At 27.3% G+C, this 13,007-nt stretch overlaps 1 long non-coding RNA gene across 1 annotated transcript; it reads right to left on the reverse strand.

Annotated features, from left to right (window-relative positions):
• Window positions 1-9,805: 9,805 nt before the first annotated feature.
• LOC136078347 (uncharacterized) lies at window positions 9,806-12,709 on the reverse strand. Its single transcript, XR_010637750.1, has 3 exons — window positions 12,629-12,709; window positions 10,307-10,387; window positions 9,806-9,971 (listed from the first exon to the last, which is right to left on the reverse strand). It is a non-coding gene; the product is annotated as an uncharacterized LOC136078347 (long non-coding RNA).
• Between the last annotated feature and the right edge of the window lie 298 nt (window positions 12,710-13,007).

Here is a 13,007-nt window from a genome sequence, read left to right on the forward strand (position 1 = left end):
ACCGCAGAATTAATCGTTAAGGTGTTCGTAATAAGGATCAACTGTTTGAAAAAACTAAAAGGCCTGGGCAGCAATTCCACAAAGTTTCATTGATCACCTGATCAAATCTATGCCTCGAAGATGCAAAGGTGTGATCGACAACAAAGGATTCGCCACGAAATATTGATAGCGAAATACAGCTTGGTCAACATTTTGTCGAGTTGCACTTGTTTTGTCCATAAGGAAATCAACTTTTTTTAATACTTTTGATTAATTTATTAATTTTCGTGTACAAATAATGAACTTTGTGATGAAAAAAACTTGAAGAACTTTGTCTCTAAACAGTTACATAGTTATTTCTCTAAATTGAAAAAATGCAGCACTTTTATATAAAGAAACTAAATTAGCATTATTTGGTTGCACTCGTTTTGTCCGATACTGTATATATATATATATATATATATATATATATATATGTATATATATATATATATATGTATATATATATATATATATATATATATATATATATATATATATATATATATATATATATATATATATATATATATATATATATATATATATAGCAAGAGGCTAATTAGTTTGTTAATAATTTTATATTGCCAAACTGAAATACTTCTAAATTAAGATTTTCAAACAAAAACCAAATTCTATATTGCAAAATAAAACTTATTTGGTTCTGTGTTGCATATCTGCAGTTGGTATTGTCATGCGTATTACCTAAATTAATTATTTCGCAAATAATTTATTTACGCAATAATAACTTAATGCGTATTACCTATAATTATTATAGACAATATATTACCTATAATAGTTATATAAAAAAGATTTAACAAATTTAATTAAAAAAAAAATAATTAAATTAGGTTAAAATTCAATTAAATATAAATAAATTATTTATACGCAAATAAATTATTTAAACGAGTTCAGATTTGTTTGATTTGTTAGTAATCAGTTCTTTTTATATTATTACTGTTGAAATGTGCTATAGTGTTCCAGTTGCATCTCGAAGAACTCAAAATATAATGAATAATCTACAAGTCAGCTGAGGTCAATAATTAAAGGAGATGAAAAGGTGAGAAAATTAAAACTTTACACTAGCTTTTCATAGATATTGTGAAGTTATTTCATAAAATATTACAAACAAATAAATAAATTATTTATTCATTAAATTATAAATTTATTAAATATAAATAAAATTATAAACACAGTTTTCAGGTTACTTGTTGCAAAATTATTATTTTATATTTCTTCTCCTAAAAGTTTTACAAATTTAAAAAAGTTTTACAAATTTAAAAAAGTTTTACAAATTTAAAAAAGTTTTACAAATTTAAAAAAGTTTTACAAATTTAAAAAAGTTTTACAAATTTAAAAAAGTTTTACAAATTTAAAAAAGTTTTACAAATTTAAAAAAGTTTTACAAATTTAAAAAAGTTTTACAAATTTAAAAAAGTTTTACAAATTTAAAAAAGTTTTACAAATTTAAAAAAGTTTTACAAATTTAAAAAAGTTTTACAAATTTAAAAAAGTTTTACAAATTTAAAAAAGTTTTACAAATTTAAAAAAGTTTTACAAATTTAAAAAAGTTTTACAAATTTAAAAAAGTTTTACAAATTTAAAAAAGTTTTACAAATTTAAAAAAGTTTTACAAGTTTAAAAAAGTTTTACAAATTTAAAAAAGTTTCATAAATAATATCCAGTATGTAATATGTATGTTCAATAAATTGTATAATTATTATTATAATCAAATAGTAAAATTTAAATACATATAACCCCCGGTTAACACGATGCATTAGCTTGATTTCTTAATGCTTCATGAAAACAGTTGATTATTTAGGAACAGGTTTTTAATATTTTAAAGACAGATTTTTTGTAATTATTATACTTATTTCCTTTAATTTCTGAGTATCATTAAATGTAATTTGTTTCGATTTTTAATTTAATTAAAAATAATTGAAAAGAATGACTATAATTTTGATTTTCTAGAAGATTCGGACGATTTCTAGAAGAAGATTCGGACGATTTCTAGAAGAAGATTCGAACGATTTCAAGAAGAAGATTCGGACGATTTCTAGAAGAAGATTCGGACGATTTAGTCAAAGACAAAAATTGCGTATCTAATTATGATAAAATTTTACTAGATGAAAATTTGGTCTAGCATTCAAGCTCAACAAGCTCTACAGAGCAAGAAAATAGCAAACTAATTACGGGACGACCAAAAAAAGTTAGAAAACGAAAAAAAATTTAAATGCAATAGTAGTTAAGGATTTAATTCAGCAAAAGGAAAATTGGTGAAGCCGAAAGTACTTCCTGAATATGTTTGGAAATGTACAAAAAAAAAGCAGTGAAAAACTATCTGCGGAAAAACAAAAATAATTTTTTACCATTATTGCAATTTGAGCGACTTTAGCCTATAAACAAGTTTCATTGCAACATGCGTTAAAAAACAGTCAAAACGACGAACCTTGCACACTAAAGTATGAAGCTCTCAAAAACGACAGTTTTCAAGGCAATATTCAGTTAATAAAATACAAATTTGTTGAAGCATGTTTGTTAATATCTTAAATGTTTCAACAAAACGTATAAATACTGCCCTTTACAAAACAAAGAACTTGAAAGCTTGTGATCAACGAGGTGCACGTGGTGAGTACATTAAAACATCAGAAGATCAAAAAATTATATCATCAATCAGATAAACCAATTTCCTTGTTATAAATCGCATTGTTGCAGAGAATGATAAGTGGGCAAGAATATTAACAAAAAGGCACAACATTGCCTTATATCAAAATCAATACAACTTCAAAAATATATCGAAATAAGTAAAGTTAATTAGGTTGATAATATTATTATTTGGAGCGATTCTTGTGGCGGACAAAATAGGAATATAAAAATAACACTCTTACTTAAAGCTATTTTAGACGAGTTGCCACGCTTAAAAGCTATTAGATTTAGGTTCTTAGTATCACGTCATAGTGATCTTGGGGACGTAAAAGTATCTTGAATGTAAAAGTAAAAACAAAATAAAATTTTTCTCCTGAAGATTACATTCAAACAATGAAAGATTGTAGGAAGAAACTTCCCATTGTAGATTATAGAATGAAAAATAAGATTTTGTCAGTACTAAAAAATTAGAAGAAGAGATTGTTAAAATAATAAAAACTTGTTCTGGAGAAGCAATAAACTGGCTGCACATAATGGAAATAAAATTGATAAAAGAAGAGCGCTTTAGTATTTTCATTAAAACAGTTAACAATAATGAGAAATATAAGGAAATCTATATTAAAAAACAGGGAAAGCCAACTGAGGAATTAATTTCCAAATATTTAAAAACATTGGGGCCGAATGGCAAACCAGTTACTGAACCTTAACTCTAAAATGTAAAAAGTTATTTGCACTAAGTTCCTGAGACAGAGCACGTGTTTTATAATATTTTAATATCAGTTTTAACAGTTGAAGAGGGACGGCTACAATGGCGAAGTAGATTATGAACTTAAAGACAATAATTAAAAAACTTACTTTTTTCAGCTACAAGAATCTCTTCAAAGAATAACATTATTTAAAAAATTTTACTCTAGTGTCTTAATTTCATATTTGCATTGTGCAAAAGAGAACCAATATTTACCCTGAGTACTCATGATAAACTTTACCTTGAGTACTCATGATAAACTTTACCCTGAGTACTCATGATAAACTTTACCCTGAGTACTCATGATAAACTTTACCTTGAGTACTCATGATAAACTTTACCCTGAGTACTCATGATAAACTTTACCCTGAGTACTTATGATAAACCTTTTTCCTTGTTTGTGATGCTTAATCATTGTGAATGTATAATAAAAATGTTTAATTTTTATATTGTTGTTTTATTTTTAGAAAAATAAATACGTCTAGTTTTAAAAATGTTTTTCTTAATTTTCTCGAAATATCGGAAATGTTGGTTGGTTCCCTATTGCATAACGGGATCCAATTAATAAACTTCTATTTTAATGATACAAAAAAACTTGGTCCTGATTCCGGCTACAAGTCTGTCTGGACTCCAGTTTTTTTTGTTTTTTGTTATTCGTCTCCGAAAAGGCCGAAAAGGCCACAACAGATGAGGAGGCTACTTAATAGTGGTTATAACCCTCTCTCAATTCTATAACTCTGAAACACGAACCTTGACAAACCAAGGCCGCTGCGCGGAGAAACAAGTTAAGCGCGGTACTGCCAGAGACGTGGTGGGGATCGATCTCAGAACCTCTCGCTTATAAAGCGAGCACTTTACCACTACACCGCTATCGCATTAGTTATTTTTAGGATTTCAGTTTCTGCCGGAATTTGGGTTCAGAATGCTACCGAGAATAGATGTCATAAAGCTTTGTTAAGCATCATAGTTTTCTTATCATTACGAATAAATAATTTAAAAAAATGTTTTTTAAATTAAATGATAAGCTTGAGAATTAATAAAAATAAGATTTGGCTTTGTTTGAAAACTAAATAATTTTTTTGATTAAAATAATATTAACACCTTGTAAATATTTTTATCATTATTTGAAAGATAATATTATTGGTATGTGTATAACTTAATAGATATATATTGAATATTACAAAAGCAAGGATTATATGGACTAACGTCACATCTAAAAATTTATCATCCTGACATCAAACTTACGCCAGAATTTTCAGGCAATTAAAAGCTAACGAAAAAAATGAATTGAATTCAAATAAGAATAAGACAGACAATTTTCAATATATGATCGAAAAAACTAACATGTTAAAACCTACAATTACAAACTGGTTCAACCTTCTTCAAAAATCGATTCTAATTCTAAAAAAGGCCAAGAATTTCACAAGTCAATAATTTGGGGCACCATGCTCTTGTTGCTCTAAATTACGAAGTTTAAGCATAAAATCCACAGAAGTTTAGCGTATCTAATTTAAAAACTTTAGTGTATCTAAATGAAAAAAAATTGCTCTCAAGGAAAAATTGGTTCAACGAAAAGCTGAAAGTGTATCAGTTTGTCTTGATGCAAGGTCATTATTTTATCATGGCTATCTGGGAATAACTGTTATCTTTATTTCCAAAGATCGGAACTGTGTCGAATTCTGCATCTCTTGCTCTCAATTTGATGAAAAGCACACTGCAAAAACATTTTCAACAAGATCAAAACAACTGCAGAGGAGTGGTGAATTTTTTCAAAAACTGGAGTTTACTTAAAAGATAATGCAGCAAATATAAAAATAGGCTTTAATTAACCAAGCTGTAGTTATGAATCAGGCGGATTACAGGAACCACTCCCTTCAACTTGTGATATAAAAAGAACTACTTTCAGATTCTATCATAGACGGACTAGTTGCAAAGAGTCAACAAATCTGTTCTTTCGCATCCTATTCTACTGCTTTCTACACTGAACTGTGAAGACAGCAAGAAATCCAAACGAAATTAAAAAACAGAGTTGGCTTAAAAAGCGATGTTGTCACAAAATGCTACTCTACCTTTTACATGTTTGAGCGAACTTTACATATGAAGCCATTGTTTCCACCTTAATGAAATTTTCCTCCGTAGAAGTTGAGTTTTTTGTCCAAGATTAGAAACTCTGATTAGCATTGACTAAAGTGGCAAAAAAGTACCTCAGACCACTTCCAACATCCAAAAATGTTGAAGGACTGTTTATACAGCCGGAGATATTCTCTCAAATGAAAGAAACAGAATCCTTCTAGAAAGTTTGAAAAAACTTTCAGTTGTCGGATTCCGTTATTAGTTATTTTTATCAATTTAATGTTTTATTTAAATTATAACTAACATAAAAAAATATTATCTATTATTTATTTTTCGTTTCGATTTCGGCTCCTGTTTAGGCTTGAGATTATTTTCAGTATTGGTTCCGGGTATGAAAAATAAAATATATTTTCGATTCTGGTTTCGGAAAAATATCATTTTTGGTCAATCTCTATTCAATTTATACCAAAAATTAAATTACAGAAAATCATAAATATCTTAATTACTGCAACATTTCAAATATTTGTTGATTATTACAAAAACAGTTACAGTTTTTAAGTGAATTTTATTTTAATGCCTGTATTTAGAAACCAATTTCGATTTTTTTAATTTAATAAACATTCTTGGTTCTCATTTGTAATTATTGGAAACTTTTCTTGTAGTCATAAGATGCATTTTCGGAAATATTATTATACGCAGCTGTTTTAAAGATAGACCAATTCAATATAAAATCATCAACTTTTTTATGTTTTAGTTCCTATATGTATTTTGACAGCGTGGTGTCTTTTAATTATTTTTTTATTTTGAAAAGATTACTAATGATTAGCTAAACATTTTCTACATTCACCCTATGTTAAGCCAATATATTGTTTATCAGGTACATTCTTAGAAGAAACTTAGCGATTGCAGCCCCGAGATTCCGAAATTCTGGCCATTTTTATAATCTAAAAATCCCGAGATTTTCTAATATCAATCTCAGGTTTCCCTGTAAGATTGAGCAAAACAAAGTCTAACAAAAATATGTATAAAAACAACAACAATTTATGCGTCTCAATAAAAGAACTTAAAAAAAGGATAATATTGCAGAAAAGAATTGTATTTTCAGTTGTACAATAGAAACGTTACCGAAAACGTTTGATTTAAAGAAGAAAAAAAAGTGAATATCTTCACAATATATCATGTTTGTTAGCTATTTTTTCTGTTCAGTAATTCTGAAAAATAAACTTTATTCAAACTGAAAAAAAAGCGCGTTTCTTATTAGTTAGACTCTTAACATTAAAAATTAAATAAGCATGACGTATGTGAATTTTACAATTAAAAGTAAGCTTTTAGGAAATATTTTCTTAGGGATGAGGAAAGCCAGGCAGAGATGTTTAAATTGCAAACTGTCGGTACATAATATGGTCGAAAGTCTAACCCAACCTAATATTACCGAAGAGAGCAGATCAGATTAACCAGCAAAAAAAAAAGATTAGGCTCAGTTTATCAAATTAACGCGCGCAAGAAAACGGAATTTGGGATAGGAGAGAGGTTTTCTTTGTCATTTGACAAATGATGTTAATTAAATGTAAATGATGTTCTTAATAAAAAGAAAGAGTTCGATGCAAATCAGTCAGAATTTAAAAACCAATTTTCTGACAGTGATTCATCCGAGAATGAAAAAATTGAGGAAGATTTACTGGTCCGCAATCATGAAAATGCGAGACCTAAAATTGAAATGAATGAACTCCATTATGAGCCAGTCGTAAAAAAAGTTGGTACTAATATTTAGACGATCACCAACAAAGAACGACATCATCAAAATATATTAAGGCTGAGTTTGAAAAACAACTGTCTTTAATAATGGACTGAAAGACACGGTGGAGCAGCCTCCTGCTAGTGCTTAAACTATTTTACAAAGTAAGAAATTGTATACGAAATCATAAACTTATATTTACTTAGTCCAAGATAAGTGTATAGCTGTGTCACATGATGAAGTGATAATATTATCAAAGACTATTACAACTTAAATTTTCATTAAAACAATGATTGAAGCACTTTGTTGCCGAGATTTAAACTTATTTACAGGCATAGCTATTAATTTTATGCTTACAAAATTAAAAGATGCTGAAAATAAAAAAAGCAAAAAAAATATGTGCAGCTTTAATGGTTCGTATGCATGAACACCGAACTAATAGGAGTAGACTTCTGCAATACCATCGTAACGGTCGCAGGTCTGTTGAAGTTGATGATGAAATAATTACACTGACTTCTTCATTTAAATGTTGAAAACTATTGGTAGAAATTCTGGAGAGATTAAACGCTTCCAATCCTGCTTTAGTAAGAGCGTCAGTTGATTTTGATTAGCTGAATTTGATTAAGGAAACTGAAATGGTACCTGAGTCTGTAAGTAATCATTTAAGTATTGAAGAAGAACTTGATCGTGTTATTATAGAAGGACAATCAACGATGCAACCAATTAGACATGAGACATTGTTATCAAAAGTTCAAAAAGAAAAAACACTACTTGAAAATGGTGATACACGTGGCATTATCTATAAAAAGGTTAGTCATTTCTAATGACCTTAAAATCGACAAGTGTCGAGGTTAATCGGGCATTCTCTTCCGCTTGGATGTTCAACTCAAAAATTCGTAACCGTTTGGACAATAAAACTTTGGACGTGTTTTCTTCCTAAAGTCGCATTTCAAAGCACATAAACATATATTTCTTTATTTCTAATATAATTTCTTAACATTAATTAACATGTTAAATGAACATGTTTTTCTCTCATGCATGAAACAATGTAATGTAAACTGTCTTCATTTAGCAAACATATTTCTGGTTAAAAATATACTGTTTTTATTCTATTCAATACGATGTAGATGTTATACTGTTTTCCGATCCCGACACAGATATTTTTCAATCCCAGAATCCCGGGATTGAGAAAGACCGCCAGGATTGTAATCCTTGGAAGAAACAACACATTTATATACCACGTTTTTTTGATAAACATTTTCCACCCATTAGACAATTTTTATACTATAGGTATAGGAGTGAAAAATTTCAAAAAGAACTCTCTTTCCTAACATTTTTTGAAGTAAATAATTTTCTGAGTCCCATGTATAAAAGCAAAATGTAAAATACAGTGTTTGTAAACAAAAACCAGATTAATATTCATTGCTCACAAATAGAATCTTCATGCAAAAATAAGCTTGAGCAATTTAAAATAACTTATCGCGCCCCTTATGTCTGGAATAATTACTTAATGTAAATATTATTGACAAATTGCTTTACAAATTCTATTAAAAAGAGTATTTTAAAGTATAAAAATTTAGTTACAGATTTTTTCAGAATTAATTCACTGCCAGCTTTATATATAATTTCTAATTTGCTATATACATAAATATATTTTGAGCATTACATTACCAATAAAAATGGAAAAGTTAAAAAAAAAAAAGTACGATAAACATAATTGTATACTTGTTATCTTACATTTTAATTTCATTATGTATTATTCATAATGCAATGATTTTATGTAAAATTTTTATGAATATGTCTTTCTATGCATGACAATATAAAGCGGTTCTTAATGATAAGACCGTTTGGTCTTCTGCAAGGTCTTTTTATACTATTACATTATTTGCTATGTAAAGTCACTTTCGTGATTTTTTTATTTTTTTATTTGTATATTCCCTCTTAAAAAATCTTTATTATGTAATTACAAAGTTGTAACATTGGGGAAATGAGAATAAATTTATAAGCAAAATATGAACTTAAAAATTAAAAAATAAATATAAAAAGAACTTATTAAAAAAAATTTTCTAAGATATTTTTTGGTAAAGTTTTTTTAAATGTATAATTTTTGTAAATAATTGCTAAAACAAAAAAAATGAAAAAAAAATAAATAAATAAATTAGGTTTAATTAAATCTCAAAAGTCAAATTATGACCTAAGATCCGTTTTAATAAAATAAAAAGTTTTATTTTAAAAGACTTAAAAATCATATTTTTGTTAACAATATATCAAGATAAACATACCTGGTATCCTTAATTTTGTTTGTTTCCTTCTGCTTTCATTCCTGACATACTTAAGTATATCAGGAGATGAAATTAAATTAATTAGTTTAATTTCATCTTCTTAATTCCTGTCATACTTAATTTAATACGTAACAAACTAACAGTGACATGATACAACATGTTTACAATGAAAATCTATATCATGTATATCATGTTTTATTAAAAAAAAAATTAAAAAAATTGTTTTTTTAAATTTATTCATTTTTTTTTTTAATTTTTATTTTAACTTTCATTCTTTTCTAAAAAGAAAATAAAGAAGTACGACGCAGAGAAAGAAGCCATGGCGTAGTAGTTAAAGCGTGTGCCTCAGAATTGAGAAGTCTAAGGTTTGAAAACAGCTCCGGCCATATTTGCAGGATTGGTTAGAAAGTAGGCTCAAGCTTCCTACTTTTATGCTCTTCCACGATTCTCTGTGGTAAGATTATTAGAGCACCTAAATTGCGGATTAAAAGACATATTTTAAAATTTTCAAAATAAGTAAGAGTGCAACACAAACTTTCGGGAGTTTGACAAAAGCAAATTTGATTCTGAGTTTTTAATGAATCAGGGAAGTGTTGCTGATTATGCGATTGATTAAAATTACAAAGAAGATGATATACTAGCAGATAATATCATTAGTATTGGTAACGATTGTTACTGTAGGTTAAATTTCAGTTTACGACGTTAATAAACATAAAAATAATAACAAACACCAAAAATAAATAAAAAGTATTAAGCATAATACACGATTATTAAGAATAATACACGATTATTCAGTATAATACTTACACGATTGAGCTTCAACATAACAAATAGCTATTATTACAGAAATGAACAACAGGACGAACTTCATTTTTTGTTTGCACTGTTCTATAAAATTAAAAAAGAAATTTAAATATAAATGTTTATTGATTAAAGGTAAAATATTTTAAATAAAATGTTTTTACTTTTAATTTTTCACTATTTGTTTTTTTTTTAATTTTAGTCACGTCGAATCGGTTTCTTAATGTTTGAGATTTCCACACTTAGAGCAAACTCGAAAGTATATATACATTGCAAATTAATATTACCAATTAAATTAACTATTACTGTTGATCTCAAGTTTGGAGTAGAAAAAATCTAACTATTTGAACTATACTGCTTCTAGACTCCAACCATTTGATTGATTTGCACACCACTTTTAACTGACGCAGTTACAGCACTTTTATTTGGCATAACGACAACATTTTTAAATTACGCAGTCACAGTTTTTTTATTCGACTGTGTTTATTAAATTTACAGCTATTTTGTTTATTATACTTATACAATCATACTATTTTTATATAATCATACTATTTTTATATAAGCATACTATTTTTAAAAATTGAAGCTATTAAATTGAAGAGACTTGATAACAGTTAACTTGTTTATTTATTGATTGCAGGTTTTATTTTCGGATGAATCACATGAAGTGCAAGGCCAGCGGTCATAGATTGTTCGTCGTTCTGATGGTGAGCCTATACGACCCGGATACATTGAAAAATATGCCAAGCATCCAGAAAAAAAAGATATTTTGGGTTACTGCTTTTGGACCAGGAAGACTCTACCCAGTTACTGGCATGATGAACTCTAACACTTACATCGAGGTTCTGCAAACACATTCAAATCCAGAGATGTTAAAAGTGTTTCCAACACTAGTATACATGTTATATACATTATATAGTATATACATTAATTTTATATGACATTAGTATATATGGTATATACTTTATATAGTATATACATTAGTTTTATATGAATTTAGTATATGTTTTTATGTCAAAAGTGCCACTATAATTGATAACAGTGGAATGCTTGGAAGTTTTTCAAACATCAAAAAAAAACCAAATTACTACTCTAAACTCCTTAAACACCTAATGGTTCGATGTTTAAATCTTTTTTTTTGTCTCTTATAATCATACAACTCGAAAATATAACTTTTTTTATGTTTCTGGCGAAAATGAATTAGTTTTAAAAATTTTCCTTTTAAATGTGACTTTAATTTGCTTTCGATACAAACAAATTAAAAATTCAATTTTTTTTTGAATCTATACTAAATATATTTTGAATCCATTCTATATATAAAACGTGATTTTCTTCAGAGTCTATTTTTGAATCCATACTGATAATCAAATTGCAAATTATTAAACGATTACTTTATGACATGTGTGTATTTACGATGATTTCAAGTAACAGAAAAAAAGCCAATAAATTTTAGTTTTGACATTTTTACTAAATCCAGCTCCACTCTGAGTATAACACACTGGGTGTAACACTCTAGGTGTAACACTCTAGGTGTAACACTCTAGGTGTAACACTCTAGGTGTAACACTCTAGGTGTAACACTCTAGGTGTAACACTCTGGTTGTAACTAGGTGTAATAATAATTTTTTTAAGCAGCAAATTTTTATACAAACTTTATTAACTTTTGAGTTTGAAATTTTTGCTTTAATGGAACAAAGTTGCTTTAAAAATTTTTTTTTTTGAATTTTATTATACAACAACTCCATTAAACAAAAGTTAAAGGAGAACTTTTTACAACTGAAGATTTATTAAACTAGTTTTAATAATTTTTAACAAACCCCCTTTTTGTATCTATAACAACCCCATTTTTTGTATTTGTAAGAGATTTTTCAGTAAAAAAATAAAAATGATCTATAAAAAATAGTTTAAAATAAATTATTAAGGTCATTCCTATTTCGTCTATGCAGTAACAACTAAAATCAGAAACTATTGCTGTTTCAATTCCAAATCAAATGCGGAATTTAATCAACTTATTACTTTAAAAATTTTTTTGCTCAGTCTTTTTTTAAGTTGAAAGCAATACTTTTGTCTAACCAAATTTAAGTAAAACTGAAACCAATTATTTCAAGCTAAACACTTGTTCTACGTTTTTTAAGTTTATTATTGTTGCACTTTGTAATTTTTTTTTTCTTTACAAGAGCTTGACATATCGGTCTTGTCTTTTGATTCAATCTTTTTCAAATTTATCAGTTATTTAGAACTATATCAATGTTTAGCAATCAGGTGTAATAAAAGTATAATAACAAGTTGCCTATAGAGGCTACCTACCTTAACTTCGAAGCTACATACCTTAACTTTAAAAACTGCTTTTTAAGCAAGATCTTTATTTTATCACAAAAAAATGGACAAGCGTCAAGCGAATAGTTAGTGAAGGCAAATCAAATTTGTTTTTTTTTAAAAGAGAGCAAAGTATACGTAAACAGAAACTGTTTGTAACAATTGCATCAATAATGTCAATTTTTTGTTTCGATGAAAGTAATATTTGCATAAAAGCAATCAGTTCGTTTATTTATTTAAGAAAACTTTAGTTTTTAATTTCCAACCAATTTCAAGGAAACGTTATTTAAAATATGATTTTGAACATAAACATTTTAGTTAACTACTTTTAAACATATATCTTGAGAATTAACATCTTTCTATTTTTAAACTAAATCACACCCAACAAGGC

This window comes from Hydra vulgaris, chromosome 03, assembly GCF_038396675.1.
Source record: "Hydra vulgaris chromosome 03, alternate assembly HydraT2T_AEP".
In the NCBI taxonomy this organism is placed as follows: Eukaryota; Metazoa; Cnidaria; class Hydrozoa; order Anthoathecata; family Hydridae; genus Hydra; species Hydra vulgaris.